Below are 23,523 nucleotides of genomic sequence, written 5' to 3'. Positions count from 1 at the left end.
CCACTGGCCCTACTTAAGCCAGCAACAGGAACGGGAAGCTGTCTGAACAACTAGGATCCACCTCTGGACTGTGTGCTTTGTGCTTCCCACTCCCCCAGCTTGACTTCCCAGGATCCTGACCTGGCTTGGCTCTGGACCTCTGACTTGTGGTTCTGAGCTCCAGTCTGTCTTCAGATTCTGACCTCCCGGTATCCTGACTCGGCTGACTCCTGACTGTGGATTCTGGCTCCAACCAGTAGGTGTAGCTGTCCACTTCCCAGCCCTGATAACAGACTTGCCAAACTCCTGTGGAGATAGGAAACCATGCCGTGGCATCTGCCATTAACTCGAATGCAGCCTTCCATTCCATTATAGAGCTTTTCTATCAATGACATTATCTTCCCAGGGATTCCAAACTGTCTTATTAGATCCCACAAACTTGCTTGATGCACTGAGTCAAAGGTCTAACAGAAGTCTATACAAAGTATTGCACACAGCTTACTAAAATTCACCCTTCTTCTCAAAAAGACGTGTCAGGGTAAAGATCTGGTCAACAGTTGAATCCTGTCTACATTTGAAACTCTACAGTGGTTGTAGTTCTTCAGTATAGATGCTACCTACACAGATGGGAGGGGTTCTTCTGTCAGTGTAGGTAACTACTGAGAGCAGTAGTTAGATCAATGGAAACATTCTTCTGTTGACCTAGCATTGTCTATATCAGGGGTCAGGTTGTCTCAACCACTTCACTCAGGGGGTGGATTTTTACACCGCTGAGCAACATAGTTGGATTGACCTAAATTTTTAGTATAGACCACGCCAAGGTCTAAGAACTTTTCTACAGGGTTGATTAAAGGTATGAATTTAAAGTCAGGGGTTTAATGTGGTTTAACTAAATATGGGGGAAAGTAGCCTTAATTCAGTTTAGCTTAATTCACTTTGGAAATGAATTAAACTAAACCAAATTAAGGCCACTTGAATTCTGAATAAGAACGTTCACATAGGGGTTTAATGCAGTTTAACAAATCCACTTTAAATTCAGACCTTTAGTCAATTCAGAGTAATTGTCTTTATTGTCCCCCTCTAGATGAGCCATAAAACTGCACTGAATATCCTGTTTTTTCCCCAAATCGTTGATTTGAGACATTAACAGGGAAGTGAAGTCTTTTCCTGGGACCAGCAGTAGTGTAATACTTCTGTAGTTGCTACATTCAATCTTATTGCCCTTTTTTGAACAGAGGCAGAATAATCCACTTCTTCCAGACATAGGGGATGATATTAGTACACCAAATGGTCTGGAAGCGCCTATACAGCCACCGTACAACAATACTCTCATCTGTCTTCAGCAACTCAGTGGTAATGTTACAAACCCGGGTGCATTCCCAAACTTCAGTTTATGGAATGCAATCCAGAACTCTTCTTGGTTAAAGGAAGGTGGCTGTCTGGAAATTTCTGCCCCTCTTCAAATGGAATAGGGACTGCAAAGGATGGACAATTAGGACCATCTTGAAATGATCTTTCTATCAATGTAACTGATCCTTCAGAATCTGGCTGATACTACCATCCCAATTCTTTACTGGTCAAGCTGGTACCACCTTCCTCCATAAATACTGCAAAGTTGAAGAGAGGGTGCAGAGATCATACCTGATGTCTGTTCTTAACTGGATGCCTGAGCATGCCACCAGGATTGCTTTATCTTCCTTACACAATGACATGATGATGTTCCAAAGTTGAACCCATTCAAACGTTGTTTTTGCTCTCAACAAACGTGCCTTGGGAGATGCAAATTTTATATTTGCTCTTTTCATCTATTTTGGAGGAAAAAATGAAAAATCTGCTGTCTACATAGAAATTCATTTCCACTGTGGTTGCAAATTATGTAAATTAAAGAAAGTGTTCTCATTTTACTTGGTCTGGCATATGTGTTTACAGGAGGCTATTGCAACTCTTTATGCAAATACTGTATTTAAGCAGCTGACACTAGATTTACTACTTAGAAGCATAGAAGACAAGAAGGACCAAAATCTACCAATTCCCAGGGATCCCACGTAGTCACAGAATATTGATTACCTGGGATATTACCAACTCATATTAATAGATGATTCCTGTTCATTGAAGTAAAGATGGTGACACCATTCCCACTGCACCCAAAGGTCCCAACTATTTCCTAAAGGAAAATAAGTTTTCCAGTCCCCAATCTGACCAGTGAGATTCCAGTGAGCAATCTTGCATTACCGTTGTTAAGGATCTAATTGCATATTTTAAGATACTGATGATGTCTAAATAATTGACAGAACAAGGAGTAATGGTCTCAAGTTGCAGCGGGGGAGGTTTAGGCTGGATATTAGGAAAACTTTTTCACTAGGAGGGTGGTGAAGCACTGGAATGGGTTACCTAGGGAGGTGGTGGAATCTCCTTCCTTAGAAGTTTTTAAGATCAGGCTTGACAAAGCCCTGGCTGGGATGATTTAGTTGGGAATTGGTTCTGCTTTGAGCAAGGGGTTGGACTAGATGACCTCCTGAGGTCCCTTCCAACCCTGATATTCTATGATTCTATGATTCATTGCACCAGAGAGTCAACTCTATGACTCACTCAACACACAAACTCTTTAAATGAAGGCAGAACATGGACTTGTAATGCAAAGGGATAAACAGTTTCTTTTCCAGTAGTTAACCCAATCCATCTGGAGGGACAAGAAGAAATGTTCAGGGAGCAGAAAAGCTGTACTGAGCATTATCCACCATTATCATTGCCCTTTGTTGTGTTCCCCAACACCCGATATATATGTTGTAGGGAAGTGATTCTCAACCTTTTCAGAGGATTGTACCCCTTTCAGGTGTCTGATTTGTCTTGTGTACCCCGAGTTTTACCTCACTTTAAAACTACGTGGTTACAAAATCAAAGATACAAAAGTGTCACAGCACACTATTACTGAAAAATTGCTGACTTTCTCATTTTTACTATATAACTCTAAAATAAATCAACTGGAGTATAAACTATTGTTCTTGTATTTCAGTGTATAGTATATAGAACAGTATAAACAAGTCATTATATGAAATTTTTGTTTGTACCAACTTCGCTAGTGGTTTTTATGTAGCCTGTTGTAAAACTAGGCAAATATCTAGATGAGTTGATGATATACCCCCTAGAAGACCATTGTGTACCCCCATATGTATACGCCTGTTGAGAACCACTATTGTAGAGTATTCCTTCACCCAGGCCCCATAGTCAAGACCAGGAAGCCAGGAGACGTGGGAAACCTGGTTGCTTAAATTTAGTAAGTACCAATGTAGGTTATGTACCAATATTACCCAGCTTCACCTGCCCAGACCCCACTGACTTGCATGAAATACAATTTGCTCATATAAACCCTGAGTAATTGGGCTCTATACAAATGGAATGTGGGGAGCATTATGGAAGTGAAGTCACTCCCCAAGCTGTGACCTGAGTCCAGGATTGTAGTGCTACCCCTTCCTCACAATTTGGGGGCTGCTCTTCCCATGCCCTTTCACTCGGGCTGCCTTTGGCCCATCCCATTGCAGCCACCTATCCCTATGTTAGGCCCGCATAGAGATCCTTTCCGGAATGAACAAGGTATTCCCGGGTCTTGTGCTTTTGCTCCACCCACAGTCTCCTTGCTCAGCCTCAATGTGTGGTGAAGTGTGGAGTTGTGTTTTGTGCTGCCCATCCGCCCCTAAATTCAGTTTGCACAATAGTCCCATGCAAAGAGATCAATCAATGCATGAATGCATTGGTATTTACATTCCAAATTTGGTAACTGAGAAGCAAATTGCTCTTGCACGTTCAAAAAAGGACTCATTTGCATGTGCAATTTTAGGTCTGTATATATGTCTGTAATTTTGCAAACACATTTTAGTAGCTTGTTCTAGCAAATATGGCCCTTAATGTGAGATTTTAAGGAAAATGTTCTCAGCTTGAAGTTCAGAGGATTTAAAAGTTATAGACTGTGTGAAAATTCCACACATTTTCCTCCTTATCATTTTAATTTTGTTTAGGATGACCAGACAGCAAGTGTGAAATATCGGGACTGGGGTGGGGGGTAATAGAAGACCCAAAAATCAGTACTGTCCCTATAAAATCGGGACATCTGGTCACCCTAATTTTGTTGCTTTAACTCATTCATCTCAATGTTTCAATGTATTTCCCAGGTAATTTCTTTCCTGTTCTTCCTCATTGCTTTGGCAAGTGTTGCTCTCCTTGCTTTTGCCTTCATAATGTGTTATTTCTGACCTGTTGCTCATCTTTTATAACACTGGTTCCTAGCTCTACTATTCAAGTTGATATTGCAGCTGTGATTTCTATTTTTTTCTTTGCCCTTTTTGGCTCTGCCAGGCATTTCATTAGCAGACTCACAGAGAGTTTATACTATATCTGCAGCTGTAGAGTTCAGTGGGATTTACTGAAACAACTGAACGACTTGGATATATCTACATCCATTTACTCTTAGAAATGCCTTCCCTCGAAAAATACAAAATAATAGGTCGTGCTCAGACATGGTATAAGCATGCAGAAATTCATTGAAGTCAGTGGAGATGTATCTACTTTCATCAGGTCTGAATTTGGCTCACTGTATAGCAGAAAAAAAATTAACATTTTTTAATCCAAACACAGGCCTTGATCATGCAAGTTACACTGCATGAACAGAGACTTCCCTTCATGTAAAATGACTTGCAAATCAGGCTTAGATAATGTTAAAATTAAGTAGCATAAAGCCACAACCTGCAGAAATAATCTCTTAACAGATTTGGGTCCATTTATTTTAGTATATTTTAATACAAGATATTGTTTTGCACAACAATATTATTTCTATGCAAAGAATTTCAGCTGAAACAACTATACATTTTTTCCTTTCTGCCCTATGAAGTTTCTATTCCTATTTTATTCCTCCCTTTGCAGTCCTTCCTGCCCCCACCTACCTTCATAATCACTTTCTTTTTGACTCCCCCACCCACAATGTTGCCTTTTAAGCTTACTGCAAATAATGAACTTCTCTGGCCTTCAACCTTTCTAATGTCTCTGCTTATTTCTGTAAGTTAGTTTTGGCTGTTAGGTTATGTTATAATGTTCCAGACAGATATTCTTTTTGTGATGACAGTAAATAAGATACACATAGACTTTTCTGTTTATTTTTTCAGCTGTTCATTTATAGTAAATTTTAATAAAAACTGTGAAACAATTTTGTTCTGTGGGGGAGGCTTGACACAAAAGTAGAACAATAATGTGCCAAAAATGCATTGTTATGATCTTTCAGATGGGTACTGTCACTAGGAGGGGTCTGCACTTCAGTCAGTATGAACATGATAAAGTATGAATAGTACAGCTGCAAACTCCCTTTGGATAACACTGCAAAACATATGGAAAATGTTTCCTGACTTATGAAAAATAATATTGGGGCAGAGTATAGTAAAGGGATTGGGTCAAAAGGGTGAATAAAGCATTAGCACAAACCATAACTGCAATCTTGTAGTCATAAATTCCCTATTAATGAAATGTGCATGTAATTCTTAAAACTCCTCAGTGTTTAAAAAAAATATAGTGTTAATAAAGATGCAGTGACATACTTAGAAATATATATGGGAAATTAGTCATTCATTATTTATTTGAAGAAATAATCGTGACTCTAAACATCCCTTTTGGAAAAATTCAGATCATGACTTGGGTTCAGATCTGCACTTTCTGGCCTGAGCCTCACTCTAATTTTGTTTGGTTTGCATGGCCCTGTTCTTTGGTTGCTTAACTGCACTTTGTTAAACCTTTATGATTCAGACCTTGTTCCTGCAAGTCCATGCACAATGCATAGCAGTGTATGCTACGTTGTTGCACCCCAGGCCAAGTGTGAGTAGAGGCCATGCAGGAGCACAATGTCCCCCTAGCCTCAGTCTCAGAGAACGGGAGGCATTGCCTGGGGACCGCTGGGGAAAGAAAACCTTTCACCCCTTTGCTGCCTTTGGCCATTGTTTTGTGTGGTTGTTTGATGGTAACACCCAGACCTGCTCATCTGTGCATAATGGTCACGAGTCCTTGGCTCCTTTGTTGTGGCAGACTGCCTACTTAGAATGTCATTCTCTTAACTGTTTCTGTGTATTATCCATCATTGCACCACTAAGCTCCAGAACACTATCCTACCTGAGAAGCAGAGTCTTTGTTCTCTGGCCCACCAGTCCCACTGCTCCCTGACAGGGCGTATTATGATGGTCTAACATCGCCAGGTAGGGATTCCTTCCTATCTGTTTTACCTTTGCCTCTTTACTGCCAACTCTGTCTTTTTGATGTTTTGTGGGTTCAGGGGAAGGCATCTTGCACTCAAATTGCCATTTGGTGCTGACTTTTTTGACTTCTGCCACAGTGTATTGTGGCCACTGTCTGAGCACAGCGTGTCAAATATGCCATACATTGAAAAATGTGCCTTAGTTTCCTGATCACAGTTCTTGTCTGTGTGTCCTCAATATAGTTCACTGCTCAGAAACTGAAGTAGTAATCTACTGTGATCATCTAGTTCCTGTCAATAAAAGAGAACAGGTGTGTTCTGACTCTTTCCCACGGTCAAGTTGGGATTTCCTGAGGCTGTAAAGTCTCCGTCCATTGATCACTATGCTCTTTGCACATCTTGCATTTTTCTATGTACGCTCTCAACTGGACATTCACTCCTGGGCAGTAGATATACTCCCTGGCTCACCTTAACCATGCCCCAGGTGTGAAATGTGTTACAGATCTTTCTCTAAACAATCTCTCCTGTAAGATGGAATCAAACCATCCTGTCAGTAATTAGGGAACCTTTTACAGCTCCAAAGTTACATATGGATGCCAGAAATCTCAACTTTGTCATATAAATATCCATTCCCTCTTCTGCTTTTCGGTTTTGGGTAAAAACCCAGTTTCATTCTGTCTAGGGTTCAAGTGCTCAAACACTTTTATCAGCTCTTCTGGTGTTTTGGACATTAATCCTGGCAACAATGTTTTACTCTCTCCCCACCAATGATCTAGTAAAAAGCATCATTTTTTCCATTGTTATCCCCAATGATCAGCTCTGTTTCTAGACTCAATTCTTACTTCCACAGCTTCCATGCTTGCGCAAGGTTTTTTGTCTCTTCCTGGCTGTGAGTCTCACTAGACTGACCATTGCCATCATGTTTCATGCACCATATGCTGGGTAATAACATGAAAGGACTCCATGTTTCTAAAACTAAACTGGTTCCTTATTAAGAGACCTATTTACAAAGATGCAACGGCTTACTGCTAGCATTGAAGTTGTGTGCATACAGATTCACTTCTTTCTTCCTCCTCCAGCCTCTTCCCTCTTTCAAGCCATGCTTCTTCCTTCAAGTTCCATGCAAGTTGCTACCATCGCTGCACATGTGCTATCCACTGTAGGATCAGAGCCAACTTGTTCAGCCCAGCACTCCTGAGCAAAGCACTGAACCAAAACACTGGTGTAAGTATAGCAAAGGAAGCAATTTTGAAGTAGAAACATGCTAATTTCAAGTTTTGAAGGCGTTAATCCTAAATAGTAACTAATACATTGTCTTGCTTAGGTGAAGGGCAGGGTGTGAAGAGGATCATCCATGTTGCTGGGAGCATCCATTTTTTGTGCATCATTTTTCCAAACCATTTTGTAAAACAAATTAATAACCATTAAACAATCACTTGAACCTACCAGAACATTTTTAAAAAGTCAGAGAAATAGGAGTGCAATGGGAATAATGACTCTCCATTTGATTAAAGGCTTGGAAAGTTGTCCCCAAAGAACCACAGCCACATCACCTGAGGGAACTCTCCATAGGATTGGAAGGTAGAGAAAGTTTTATTCTAAAACTGTAGTAGTAGGGAATTTACATTAAAAATGTAAACAAACGCAAACAAAAATATAATATTATATTTGGTCTTTCAAATAACTATGATTGAATTCCAATAATTGAACAATAGCAATAAAAAGCTGCAGTGTAAATTGTAGCAGTCCAGAACGTCGTTTAACACAGTGTAATTATGTTCTGAAAACTGTGATTATTGCTACACTGTGCTATTTTAATGACTCGTGTGTATGCCAAAAACACAGGCATGTATTCTGGAGATAATTATAATTATACAAGTTAAACATGTAGGAAGACTAGTGTTAGGCTCCTCCTATGAAGTTAGCTAGATAAGGGAGCCTATTGGACTAGTCATTATACAGCTGCCAGTAAAAACTTTATAGTTAAGGTTGAAGTAGCTATTCCAATAGAAACCTATTTTCAGTTATATCTTCCTATTATGATGATTGGCTCATTTCATCTTAGTTCTCTCTCAAGTTTCTCATACTTGTACACAGTCCAAAGGTGTGGGTACATAGGTGCTGGAACTAGGGGTGCAGGGGCTGCAGCACCCCCTGGCTTGAAGTGGTTTCCATCATATACAGGGTTTACAGTTTGGTTCAATGGCTCTCAGCACCCCTACTATACAAATTGTTCCAGCACCCGTGTGTTTATTTTCAGAAGTTTGAATATAATCTGTTCAGCCATTTTTGAAGGGGTGATCACGGAAGACAAACAAAAATATGTCTTCCACTTTAAAAAACAAAAGTTGTTTGACTGTTTTTGTAACTGGTTATCTCAAACACAACCTCTCTTGCAAGGAAAGAACACACAAGTAGTCCTTAGTAAGGAATGTGATCTTTGCGAGGTTTGAAAAACCAGTCGGTTTTAGAATAAAGGTAATTATAAATTGACACACTGGGTATGCAAATTAACATAAAAAGAAAAAATGACCTACAGTGAAGTCTGCTAATCTGGATATGCATCCGTCCAGAAATAGGTTAAGAAACACCACTCAGCATGGTTAGCGATTCCTCCCTCTACCTGGCCAGCTCTTCTGTCCCCTTTGCTATGTGATCCTCAAATAAAACTGGCAGTTCTAATTTCATATGCTCTGAAGATCTGCACACAAGAATATACTTGCTCAGTTTAAGAATGTTTGAAATGGATATTTGAATATTTGAAGAATATATGAAATGGGGGGCGGGGCACACTGGTCCCCTTCAGATGTCATCCAAAGAGGTAAGAGGAGTGGAGGGGCTTCAATGAGAACTATACGTTTCAAAATACTCTTGAGACAGTAAGTGTTAGAAGACAGATCAGCACATATAGGTACCAGGCTTCTATGCAGGTCAGCCTCCCACAGAAGGGTCCATTAGTAGACCATATCGATAAAACAAGTGTCAAATGCACTGGCAAGTCATTGGAGAGGGGATAAGGGGTGGGGAGATATGCGAGAAGAAACAGAAAAAATAAATTCTAATGTACAAACAAAAAAATTGAAGTGTGAATTCAATGGGAAAACTCAGGACAGGCGCCAATTGATTAAAACACTGCTCAGATATCAGTTGGAAGGAAGCTGAAAAACGGGGTGGGGCTGTCCCCAAATCCTGACCTTTTCCTGAATGAACCTAGAATATGCACAATCATATTCTCTTGGACTGGACTAGGACTCAGGAGATTTGGGTTCAGTTCCAAGCTGCCACTGACTTCCCATATGATCTTGGGCAAGTTACTTCAACACTGTGCCTTAGTTCCTCTTATGTGAAATAAGAATAAGAATACTTCCCCACCTCAGCATAAATTTATTAATGTTTGTGAGGTGCTCAGATTCTACAAAGGAGCACCATTGAAAAGTCTATAGATAAAATTATGCATTTTTCCAAATGACCATGGTCATATAATCATATCTTGTGCCAAACTAGTGGCTATGGACCATTATGAAAGGGTAAGATCCTTTAAGAATTGTGTGATGAAGAGTTGAGGAAGTGTGTGCACAGAGTATGTTCACTCTATCCATCTAACAGCTGTTTGTCTGTTTTCATCACTGAAGGCACACATGCTGGGTGTAATGACAGCCTGCTCTGTGATACCTGTGTCGTATCCTATTTGGAGAAGGACCAGCTGTTTGCTCACAGCCCACAAGAACGTCTGAGCACAGATAGTATGGTAACAAATTTGGCTCTTCATCAGAAAGTCATTTAATCTTGTTACTGTGCAGGTACAAAAGAGATCACAATAGTGATAGCCTAGCCACTGGGGGTGTGTTAACGTATATTTTATGATAAAAAAACCCAACTATATGCCACAAAATAGACAGGCTTATGCTTTTATCCTATCACTGTGATTAGTAAATCTGACACAATGCTCCAAGATGGGAACTATGGAGTTTTACAACATTAGAAGCTGAGACCATTTACATCTGTCAGACTGTAAGAGGACAACACATAAAGGATGAAAACAAATGGTGCATGGATAGCTATTCTGTCTGCTTCCACCTTATAATGGCAACATCTGCCTGCAAGTATATAGCTGAGATGCACAGCAGCATCTGTGCACTAACCAGCTTAAATGTATTGCTGTCCTGCAATTCCAAAATCAATTCTATTTTTTAATAGTTTTGGTGCAAGCTGTAGAGAGAAGTATAACATTAATAGATCTGTTACTTTTACAGGTGCTCTCTCTCTCTGCAAATCCCATTTGTTTTGACAATTTGGTGCTATATTTACTTGATGCTCCAGAGCAGAAGATCCAATAATTCTAAGAGGACCTAGCAATGCAAATTCGAGATTTATAGAATACTATAGGTGAAGCTTTCTACATGTGGATGTTTCCAAACAAGCAAAGCCTTCTCCCTTCTTTCTAGAGATAATTATATGTAGAATAGTGTGAATTATAAAGTTTTGCCTCACAACATTTCTGTGGAGGGATTCCTGGGCTTTTATTTTCCACATGTAAATTTTACCAGTAATGTGGTATTCATTAGCTTCTGCCTGCCTGTATTTCAATTAAGAAAATTCAAAGAAAGAGGCAGCAGCTGCTAAAAGCCAACCCTTATTTTTTTTAAGTATTAAAAAAGTTTTCCTTTCCTTAAAGGACCAGTGGAGCACTCTCCTACAGTTACAACACATTCAAAGAACACAGAGTTCAAAAGCATTCTGAAAGATTCTGGTGTTAGGGTGAGGATATTTGAGTCCTTGACTTCAGTCCTTATCCTTTTACAGGACCCAGGATTGCAAATGTAAGCCTCAAATGGCAATTAAAAATAGCATCCAACTGCATTCTTTAAGTATTTTTTGTCCCTGTTCTTTGTCTGCTATACACCTGCCATGGAAAATGTTTGTTATGAAAAGTACAGCAAGTTTGACAAATGATTTCTTGTTTAATAAGTGGTATCTATGGTTGACATAGAATACAAGATGGAAGCCAACAGATTGCTCATGTGCCATCTTGAGACTGATTATCTTGAGATAGAGTTTGTAAATCTCCTGTTTTGTGTGTCTGTCTGCCAATTTCTCAAATAAAAGATCCTATGAAAAGAAATAAATTTAAAATACAGATGCATGTTTCTCTATCACAAAGTTGTACTTATCCTAGTTCTACTTGATTGCTAGTTATTTTTCTTGATTTTTTCTGATTCAAAGAGAACACTGTTAGCCAAGATTTGATTTTTAAAGCAGTCTCTTTGCTAAAGGCTGAATTCATTTTTCTATCCTATCTGTCCACAGCCACATGTTATTACATTCTATACGTAATTTATATCTGCATTTGTTGGATAGAGTCCAACCCTATTCCTTCACAAATGTGTGCGTATTTTAATATATCTATATATATATATATAGCTATATATAAAGAAAGAGAGATGTGTGATTTTCAGGTCCATACTTTTCTCAGAAAGCAATATGGGGAGGGATACCAGTCTCTAAGTGCTACTGCATTATGATCTAGTGACCCTGAAAATAGGGTCAGAAGGAGGTCTCACTGCTAACTGGAAAACTAATCAATGTAATTCCACCACAGAGCTGGTGCACACCAAATAATGTAGTCCTCCCCCTTCCCCCCAATAAAGTCTATGCTTCATTGTGATGAATATAAATGTCAGATTTCAGCATTCAGGCAAAAGTAAAAAGAACCCTGAGAGGTTCATGTCTTGTAAGGTTAGGTGAAGTCGTTAAGTTATAGCATGGTTCTATATTTTTAACTTTACTTAGGAGCAATTTAACTGGTTATGTCAGAAGTTCTTGGCTTAATAATACTTAACTCCAAGGCAAGAAGTGCAAAATTATGGGTTTTCACATTAAAAAAAACACCCATATAAATAGAAAAACAACTAAGCTAAACAAATAAATATTAAAGAAAGAAGAAAATTTTATTTTATGCTTAGAATCTTACACAAAAATTGTGAATGGCACTGTGCAGCCTGGGGAAACTCCACTATAGTCCAGTGTTACATTTGATTCAGATCAGGTACTTTTACCGAGAAGGCGAGCAAGACAAAGGGTAAAAGGTCACTGGTGACTAATTTTCTGAAAACTAGCAGCTTGTGTAAGTAATAGAACATTTATTGCATTTCTCTCTCATCCCCGCAATGAGCTAGAAAATCCATAAGAATTCCCAGCACTAGCCTTTATTAAGGTATAGCCCTGGATTAGTTTAATGTCCAATTTAAAGTCACTGCCTGTACCTACTTTGCTTATCTTCTTTAAAGAGAGCCATTTTTCCCCATGGTATTTCCCAGTTTAAGTTGCCAACAATATATTTTTCCTTATAAAAAGTGGATTTTCATTTATGTTATATACAGAACACTTGACTGTTGTATTACTGCATTAAAGAGAGCTCTTTTCCTCCACTGATATATTAAAACATGATTAGTGCTGGACAAGTACTGCAAAAATATTCAGAAATGGTCTTTCAAACAATAACAGCAAAAGACACTCAAATTAACATTGACGGTATTTGAAATGTCTTTTGCTCACTCTTCTTGTGAATATTCATAAGACTGGATTTTTTTCTAATGAAAATTTGTCACAGAAATTAACATTATCGTAGATGGGATATAAACCCTTAATAGCAGTTGCAGAAACCCATACCCCAGGCCTGAGGACTGACACTGAGGCAATTTAGCAGATGAGAGAAATAAAGAAGCGTGACCATGCCCTTCACAATGAAGGCCCTACAAACACTTTGGATTGTTTGCAAAAAGAACAGGAGTACTTGTGGCACCTTAGAGACTAACACTTTGGATTGTTTGTATGCAATGTCTTGACTATGGAGAATAGGTGGGATGGTGAAAGGAAACAGAGATCAATGATTTCAGTCAATGCAGTTGGCAGCTAAACATACTATTGTTGTACAAAAAGATGGGGTACTTAATACACATCAGCACCACAAACAGGTTCTCTGTGTGAATCAGACAACAGTACAGAATTTAAAGGCTGTTAAATAGTTAATAAATCTTCAGGTTTTCCTACTCCTGAAACAATTCCAGGACCAAACTCTTCCATCCAGTCACTTTACCAGATCATGACTGTCACCAAGGTTATTTTCTTCTTAGTACCTATATCTGTACACAAGGACATTTACTCTTCCTCAGTTACATCTGAATTTGGGATTTATCCCAGGACCAATCACTTGCTGCAACCCTTCTGACCATATAGACTCCAGGTGAGAGTGAAACTCATGTGGGCTATTATCAATATTGAGAAAAGCAATCTAATTCTAATACAGTATCTTGGGGTAATGAGTGACATGATCTAGAGGGATATCTAACCTCTCAGTAACCAGTTCTTCCAAGATCCTTCACATAATCCATTAGAATGCTCAGGCAAGACAACTGGGATAAGAACCCTTGGAAGAATCCTACTGACTTCAACGAATGCTGGATCAGGTCCTAAGTTTGCTTAAAATACTGGTCTCCTACATGGAGTTTCTCCATTCAGCAAGATGGTACATTAGGGATTTAGCATATTTTCTTCTTGTCTATGTGGCCCAAATCATGACCCATACATGGAAACCTTCATCCATAAACCAAGGAAGATATTGTTGTCCCTTTGATATTTGACAGACAATGGGAAGATTGCTTCACAGATTGGGAGGTACTGACATCAGTTACCTGCAGGATGGGATAAGGAGCAACACCTGAGCCCACATTCAAGACAGGGCACATGTTCTAACAGAGAAAGTTGAAGTAGCATACATTTCCTTTAATTAAGAGATGTACACTTGGCCCTAGAAGAAATATACTCCTCATTAAAGACATTACAATATTGTCAGATAACATCAAAAGGTAGTGTAAGAACTTACAGGGAGAAATCTAGACAGGGGTTTTTGTTTTTGTTTTTAAAACCAAGAGGTCCTTACATTGTTCAAGTAGTTGAAAAATCCATACTGTTCCTGTGGGCAATGTACTTCAAAGAAATCAAAATTATAAAACCAGACTTGGTAAGCAGCAATGCCTTCTACCAGGAAAAGAAATTAAAACCATCAGCAATAGACAGACACCTTTTCAATACTGGTTAAAATACCAACTCTTGTATACATCTTCTATACATTTCCTTCTATATGCCTCTCTTTCCAAGAGTAATTCAGACAAATCAGGGAAATCAATGCAAGGAGGATGATCTGCTTAGTGGAGGCCCAGTCATCCAGAATGACCCAGCCAATCTGAGCCTCGATGCCTGAATGGGAAATTAGGGTGTGGATCATCTTGCCACATAATTGTCTAAATAAAAAAAAATCCATATGAAGGGCCCATTTCAGAACCTGAGCAAGGTTTTGCCACTGGTACAAAGAAAGAGGGTCTAAGCTCAGGGTCCACAACCTACATTCTGACAATTCTAGGATGACTATGACTGAGATGGCATCTGTCAAAGCCTTTCATCCTGCACACTGATAATACAAGTATTAATATATGAAGCCTGTTCTCTTTACAATTTACCTTTTGGTGAACAGCTTCCTCAAAGCTTCTAAAAACATCAATCTACCTCCATTATATACATTTCCCTTATGGTGAATCTAAATCTAGTCCTCCAACCATCAGGCAGGAACCCTTTGAAACACTGTCAGAATCAGTCTACATTTTAGAACTCAAAGTGATGTTCTTGGTGGTGTTGGTTTTCATGAGAAGAGTACTGGAAATGTCAGCTCTTTTATCACACTCCAGTACTGATGTGACTGAAAGATAAAATTATTTCCTAGACCTCTCACTGATTTCATCCCAAAGTTCAATTTATTCTTTCACAAAAGACAGAATATAGTGCTCCTCTCCTTTGTTACATCCCAAACATGAGAAGGAAAGTACTGAGCTTGATTTCAAGAGTTAAATATATAAAGAATGAAATGTTCAGAAAATCAGTTTCTCTTATTAACACACCCACAAGACATTCACCAGACACAAGCTGCATCATCTCGCGTAGACCAGCACATCTAGACTTCCCTCTATCATAGAAAGAGTTCCTTCCTAATTCTCTCACGTTCCATTTCCAGCATAGCCTCTCTCTTACTCACTCCTTTCCTTGCAAGCAGATTTCTTGTTGCATTCCAGATATGATTGTTCTATTTTATTCTGTATAGGTTTCAATGCCACACATCACCATAGTATCTGTGTGCCTCCCAGTAATGCATTAAGTAATGTGACTACACATCTCTCACGTGTTGTTTGTTCTCTCATCCTCTCCCCAAGGTGATAAGCATGTGCAGTGGAGTGGCTTGTTTTTTTGGTAGTTTGGTTTGGTTGGTTGTTTTTTAAATAAATATACCTGTTGCTATGTGTTTCTATTAAAGGCGGCAAGATTAAAGAAATATGCCTTGCACTTGCTGCAGAAAATAGTATGGTTTGTATAGTCCTTAGTTTCTGGGGGAGTTCATTCCACAGTCTTGGACTGTCCCCACACATAGTTCTGTCTCTTGCACAGATTAGACTTATTCTTAACATAGAGAGTTCCACTGTGCCAGAGGAATACTTGAACATACTCTCATTGGAGAAAGACATTTTTTTTCTACCGGACAATTTTTCTCCTCTATGCCAATATGTCCCAAGATATAGACTCATGCTGTATGCTTTTTGGTTTGTTTATATGTTGAGGTACTTCAGAGTGAGGAAGAAGGCAGGTTCCTACCTGAGTACCCATGAGTTTCTTGCAGCTGTAAACTTTTTGTTCCTTTTTAAAATGCTGCACTTTCTGAAACTATCCTTTTCTGTTTGTAAGTAATCTTGAATTTTGAAAGATTTTCTGGAGCTTTGACATGTGACAATACATTACATCTATAGCTTTACCAAAATTAAACATTTAAACATGTCTGCAAGAGTGTATTGTAACTCATGGATTCCTGATTTACTGAATGAATATTTTCAGGCAGAAATCCTGTGAGAAATATACATCCATAAACACACATATTTAATGAAAGCATTTATACTCTTGTATAAGCCTAGGTTACTGAATATTTAACTACACACAATTTAAACCAAAATGGAAGAGACTGTTAAAAATCAAATGCATAGCTATTTAAGAAAATTGACTTCGCTGATTTGGTGACTTGGAGGAGAAATAGAAATACATATCCAGGTATTTCTTACCTATGGCCAAAGAAACACAAGAAAGAAGGCATATTTTACAACTACCAATAGGGCTGGTTCACTAAAGTTGATATGAAAACCTGTCCAATGACACCAATGCATCAAAAATAGAGGACTTCATGTGAAATAAAGACCCAGGAATAACAAATATTTGCAAGGCAAGGCCTAGCTTGGATTTTCATAAGTGATGAAAAAAGCAGAAGCTGTAGTTGTTCAACACCATTAAGTTAGGCTAAGATTTTTCAAAAGTGACTAGCAAACTTGAGTGCCCATCATGAGGCTCTTTAAGTAACCTGTCTTTTCAGGAAGAGGCTGCTTAGCAGTTTCTGAAAATCAGGCCCCTCTACAGTGACTCAAATTGATTATCCAAAATCCATTATTCAAAAAAAGAGGTCAGAAATGCGAATTTGGCTAGGTAATAAAAGGATTTGGAATTTACTTAGATATAAATCCTAGGAAAAATTACCATTTGGGTACAATCATCAAGAATCAAAAGAGAAGGTAAGGGAAATAAGATGGTAGATGGAATTTAACATGGGTTGATGATGAACCAAGATGGTTTTGGAAGGGAGAAGAAAACTAGCAGAAACAGGAGTATTCAAGTACCGGATACAATCTTGGGCACATTAAGTAGAAGAAATAAATTAAACAATAGCTTTATACCCATGGTGTAGCACTGTGCTTCCCTGCATAATATGTGAAAAGGGAATCATTTTTGACTGAGTTTTAAGTTTCAAATGTACATGCCAGGAAACAAAGAAGCCTGATTCACTACTGTACACTGGTGTAAATCTGAAATAACTCACCTCAAATCAATGGTTACAATAGTGTAAAGCTTGTACATGAGCAGATTCAGGCCTATACAGAAGATTCGGAGAGCACCTAAATCTTAATAACAATCCCACTAGAAGTGTATTAGGAGCCAATATTCGTGATTTTAAACATTTTTTAACATACGCAGAAAGTGTCTGTGAAAAATGAGACATAATGGAAGAAAAGGATACCACAAGGAAATAGAAAATGCTATAAGAAAAATTAATGTACTCTTATGTTTAAGAGCTTTGAATGCCATCTACCAGTAGCTGTAAAACATACAAGTAGTACAGAGACCAATGCAAATGAAGAAGGAAATGCAAAATATAATTAATGCTAAAAAAAGAGGGCATGTGTGCAATGTATAAAGCAGCAGAGTGGCAGGTTGATTGACTAAGATCCTAGTTTTGCAATCTGCTCCCCACAATCAGACCCCTCCACCTGCAAAGAGCAACTTGCAAAACTGGAGCCTAAAAAATTAAGGATGAAATCCTGGCCTATTGAACTCAATAGCAAAACTCCCATTGACTTCAGTGGAGTCAGGATTTTACTCTAAGAGTGAAAAAAATATATAACAAAAAAAGTTTAGACATGAAAGATGCCCAAGAGATTAAGACGCACAAGATTTTTTCAAGTATGTGAGGAGCAAGAGGTCGCCAAGGACATTGTGAGGCCCCTAACAGATTGACAACAAGACTAATTTATTGACTGACGATTTAGACATCACTTAAGAATTAAATGAATTCTTTGTATCACAAAGAAGGATGGATGATAGATGCCAGAAACAGATTTATTTCCCCAAGGAGGAAGAAATACTATAGGAAATCAATATGTCAGAAACAGGTGATCAAGAAACTTGAATGTTTGTATTCTTAAAAAAGAAATAATTGTTCCTAGTAAATCTGATCCTCTTCTTTCCCCTCCCCCCCCAAGAAGAAACTAAACTTGACAAGATATGTTGTGGACTTAATTTTCCTGGAATTTGAGAGATGGTGGAATCAACACAAGAGAAGTTCACTAAACTTCAGATTCAGATGGACAGATTAGGAGTATGGGCAGAGAAGTGATATTTCCAATTAAGTGTCAAGAAATGTAAATTTAAACATAAAAGAAACTAAATTGCATTCTTTTCTTCATCCCTCACTACTTGCTGCCTGGTTCCAGCAGCATCTGAAAGCACAAGTGGCAGATTACTACAACAAAGGGCATTCTCAGACTATTTCACAGCCTGATAGACAGCAGGCCTTATTGCACTAGAAATTAGGATTGCATGGACCTTGCAGGTCACACATATGGGACCTCGCCTGGCCAGTTTCCAGTGGGGGTTGAACCTTGTGTCAATCTCTGTTAGTTTTGAATTCAAACTTTCAAAGCAAACACACAAACATTTTACCTTCAAAGACTCTCCTCCCAAATCAAGGGCCCACTACCATATTTACTAGTCTTCTTGAGTGGGGGTTGGTGACTATTTCTGTTCCCAAACCTATTGTGGACTTTATGCTGGGCAGAGTGGGGAGAAAAGAGGGGGAAAGTCTGCGTCCTTCACAAACAACACAAGAGAGGGGAATTAAAAAAGAAAAAAGAAACCTATCACCATCTCCAGTAGTGCCATCACTCATACTAAGCAGTGGGGTCCAACAGCACTCCTAAAAGGCTTAGAGCATGATTGCTAAGGACTGTGTTTAGTCTATAATTGTTCCTGCCAAGTAGAGAGACGGGGTGGGGGGGGGTAAGGTCTATTGCTCAATTTTCGTGTGTTCAGCTTCAGATACCTTGAACCCAATGCTAAGTACTCACACCTCCATACCTTCACTGGAAAATGAGAGTGTTCAGCACCAGTGAAAATTGGGCCCAACAACCAAAAATGGAGGTATCAAAAATCAGTGACCCTTCTGAAATTAATGGCCCCGATGACATCTTTGCATCAGTCTTCGTCACAGAAAAAGACAGGGAAACCTCCTTTTTCCAGGTAATGAAGGTGAAGCACAGTGAGAGATTAGAGCAGTGGTCCCCAATGTGGTGCCCGCAGGTGCCATGGCACCCACTGGGGCATTTATGTGCGTCCGCCTAGTGCCCAGCAGGGGAGAGAAGCCGCGCCCCGTGCCTACTGGGGACAGAGAACTCCGGGGCTGCAGGCTGCGGGTGCCGGTGCTCTCTGTCCCCGGCAGGCACGGGGCCCGCCTAGTGCCCAGCAGGGGAGAGAAACCAGGGCCCCACGCCTGCTGGGGACAGAGTACTCCGGGGCTGCAGGCTGCGGGCGCCGGTGTTCTCTGTCCTCGCGGCTTCTCTCAGGCTTCTCTCTGCACTGCCCAGAACTGCCGCCAAAAAACAAACAAACAAAAAAACGCTCCACCTCTGCAGAATGGACCGAATGTTTATGATATTTATTTTGTAAAAACTCCTTAATTTTTCTTACAGGTAAATAAAAAAGAGCAAATTCACATGGTAAGGTGAAAGAGTAATTGCCGAATAATTTAATTAATACCTTTTATATGTAAAATTACCTTTTTTATCTTATGGATTCATATATTATGTAATATTAACTATGATGTCTTTCGTATTATTTAATGTACAAATACAAAATAAGCCTTGAAAAAATTGTTGGAGCCCGCCACACTCTTCTGAAAACATGAATGTGCTACTGACCACAAAAAGGTTGGGGACCACTGGATTAGAGTGTTAACAGAGGAAATGGTGGACCACATTGTTCATTTAGGGTCCAATTCTGCAACCCTAATGGAAACAATGGGACTATTTCCAGAATAAGGTACTCTTCAGCATGAAAAAGGGAGACAGAATCAGGCCTGGTCTACACTAGGAGGTTATGTCAAATTTAGCAGCGTTAAATCGAATTAACCCTGCACCCGTCCACACAACGAAGCTATTTAGTTCGACATAGAAGTCTCCTAAATTCGATTTCTGTACTCCTCCCCAACGAGGGGAGTAGCGCTAAATTCGACATGGCGATGTCGAATTAGGGTAGGTGTGGATGGAATTCGACGCTAATAGCTCCGGGAGCTATCCCACAGTGCATCACTCTGTTGACGCTCTGGACAGCAGTCCGAGCTCGGATGCTCTGACCAGCCACACAGGAAAAGCCCCAGGAAAATTTGAATTCCTTTTCCTGTCTGGCCAGTTTGAATCTCATTTCCTGTTTGGACATCGTGGCGAGCTCAGCAGCACTGGCAACGATGCAGAGCTCTCCAGCAGAGGTGACCATGCAATCTCAGAATAGAAAGAGGGCCCCAGCATGGACTGATGGGGAAGTCTTGGATCTGATCGCTGTGTGGGGCGATGAGTCCGTGCTTTCGGAGCTGCGATCGAAAAGACGGAATGCAAAGATCTACGAGAAGATCTCAAAAGCCATGACAGAGAGAGGATACAGCCGGGATGCAACGCAGTGCCGCATGAAAATCAAGGAGCTGAGACAAGGGTACCAGAAAACCAAAGAGGCAAACGGACACTCCGGATCCCAGCCCCAGACATGCCGTTTCTACGAGGCACTGCATTCCATTCTAGGTGCGGCCGCCACCACTACCCCACCACTGACCGTAGACTCAGAGGATGGGATATTGTCGACGGCCACTTCCTCGGAGATGTTAGCGGATGGGGAAGATGAGGAAGGAGATGAGGAGGATGAGGCAGTCGACAGCGCTTACAACGCTGATTTCCCCGACAGCCAGGATCTCTTCATCACCCTCACAGAGATCCCCTAGCAACCATCCCCAGGCGTTAACCCAGACCCTGAATCAGGGGAAGGATCAGTCGGTAAGTGTTTTAAACATGTAAACATTTATTTTGAACAGAACAGGAACATTAACAATGGGTTTTTCATGATTGGTTTGCCCTAGGCGCTCTACTTTTCAGTCCTTGCCAGTGCAGCTACTGGAAAATAAGGTCTATATGTCCGGGGATAGAGCTGAAATCCTCATGGGACATCTCCACGAAGCTCTCCTGGAGGTAATTGGAAAGCCTTTGCATGAGGTTCCTGGGGAGAGCAGCCTTATTGTGTCCTCCGTGGTAGGAAACTTTTCCGCGCCAGGCTATCATCAAGTACTCTGGTATCATTGCCTTGCAGAGCATGGCGGCATACGGCCCTGGTTTTTGCTGGCTTTCACGCAGCATGCGTTCTTTCTCTGTCTCAGAAATCCTCAGCAGAGTGATGTCGCTCATGGTGACCTGCTTAGAATTAGGGGAACGTTACTATTGGGACTGCTTGCCTGTTCCTTTACAGAACTGTAACCGGCGGTTTACAGCCACACGGTGGAGGCGGGAGAGGGGCAGCATACAGGGATCTTTCCCGGGGACAGCCGTGAGGGGGTGGGACAGGGGCAGAGTTCATGCTTGCCGGATTGCCGGCAGCAGGAACTGGCCAACGCTAGGAGCATTGCTTTGAACGTGAAAGGAGGGCACTGCTATAATTTAAGTTTTAAGCAGCCAAAAGTCTACGGCTTACCATGTCAGCCTGCTACCCAAATTCCGCTGTCCTGCCCTGCTTGTCTGATCTCCACTGCAAGACCCCAGGCACTGAATGCGAAGGCCGAAAATTCGACCTTGTCCTGAGTGCGCATGTGATAGGTGCTGTGCATGGTCTTGTTCACAGAGAAAGACTATGTTCATTGTTCACAAAAAATTATCTTTTTGAGGAATTCACTCCCTTTTTCCCATCCCACAGCTGCGACTGTCTCCCGACCTACCCTGGCATCCCCCTCCCAGAGGCTGGCGCAGATTAGGCGGAGAAAGAAAAGGACACGGGACGACATGTTCTCAGAACTTATGGGCTGCTCCCGAGCCGAGGCGGCCCAGCAGACCCAGTGGAGGGAGAACATGTCACAACACCATCGATCAAACATTGAACGGGAGGAGAGGTGGCGGCAGGAAGACCAGCAGGCGACTCAAACGCTGCTTGGACTAATGAGGGAGCAAACGGACACACTCCAGCGCCTTGTGGATGTTCTGCAGGACCGGAGGCAGGAGGACAGAGCCCCGCTGCAGTCTATCTGTAACCGCCCTCCCCCGCCACAAAGTCCCATACCCCCCTCACCCAAAGTCCCAAGAAGGAGGGGAGGCAGGGGCCGTGAAAACTGTCACTCCACCCCTGCAGACTGCTCGAGTACCAGAAGGCTCTCATTCCCCAAAATTTGATAAGTCCTTTCCTTCCCGCCTCACCCAAGCCCCCGTCCCAGTTTCATCCCCTAACTGTGTAGTTGCTAATAAAAAATACGTTTCTGTTAATTACTGTTTCCATCATGTTCTTTTACAGGAGAGTGTGTTTGAAGGGTGGAAGGGGGTTGGTAATTGGAGAGGACAGTCACCTTTACCAGGGTACAGACACGGGGGCAGGTTCAGCAGCAGGTCACACACACATTGCAGTCACTAGGCACCCTGGTCAGTCTGGGAGGTGGTTTTCATGTTCTGTGTGTGTGTGGCGGATCACAGAGCCACGCAGCAGGGGATCTGTAACCGTCCTCCCCCGCCACAAAGTCACATAGCCCCCACACACAGAGTCCCGAAAAGGAGGGGTGGCAGGCTCCGTTGAAACAACCAGTCCACCACTGCGGACCGCTCTAGGAGCAGGAGCCTGTCATTCCTCGAGTTTAGAAGCGTTCTTTCCATCACTATGCCCGCTCGCCACCACAGTCTGCGTCCCAGTTTCAACAGTTTACTGCGAAACCCATAATAAAGAAAACGGGGTTCATTAACAAAGTTCCATTTATTTTATTTTTAAACGTCGGTTGGAAGGGGGGGGACGGGGTGAAGGGGGTATGTAGCTGGAGAGGATAGTCAACATTAACCGGGTAAAGAAATGGGGGCAGGTTCAGCTTCTCTTTAAACAAACTTAGAAGTCACTGGTTACCCTGCTCGTTGAGAAACCTAGCTTTCAAAGCCTCCCGGATGCACAGTGCGTCCCGCTGGGCTCTTCTAATCACATGGCTGTCTGGCTGGGCGTAATCAGCAGCCAGGCTATTTGCCTCAACCTCCCACCCCGCCATAAAGGTCTCCCCCTTGCTCTCACAGAGATTGTGGAGCACACAGCAAGCTGCAATAACAATGGGGATATTGGTTTCGCTGAGATCAGAGCGAGTCAGTAAGCTTCTCCATCTCCCCTTGAGACATCCAAAAGCACACTCCACCACCATTCTGCACTTGCTCAGCCGGTAGTTGAAGAGTTCTTTTTCAGTGTCCAGGGCGCCTGTATAGGGCTTCATGAGCCAGGGCATTAGAAGGTAGGCTGGGTCCCCGAGGATCACTATAGGCATCTCCACATCCCCAAGAGTTATTTTGTGGTCCGGGAAGTAAATACCTTCCTGCAGCCATCTAAACAGACCAGAGTTCCTGAAAACACGAGCG

This window comes from Terrapene carolina, unplaced genomic scaffold (assembly GCF_002925995.2).
Source record: "Terrapene carolina triunguis isolate 2854851 unplaced genomic scaffold, T_m_triunguis-2.0 Scaffold706, whole genome shotgun sequence".
NCBI classification, from domain to species: Eukaryota; Metazoa; Chordata; order Testudines; family Emydidae; genus Terrapene; species Terrapene triunguis.
The sequence above is the reverse complement of the archived record's forward strand: the minus strand, read 5'-3'. Positions refer to the sequence as shown.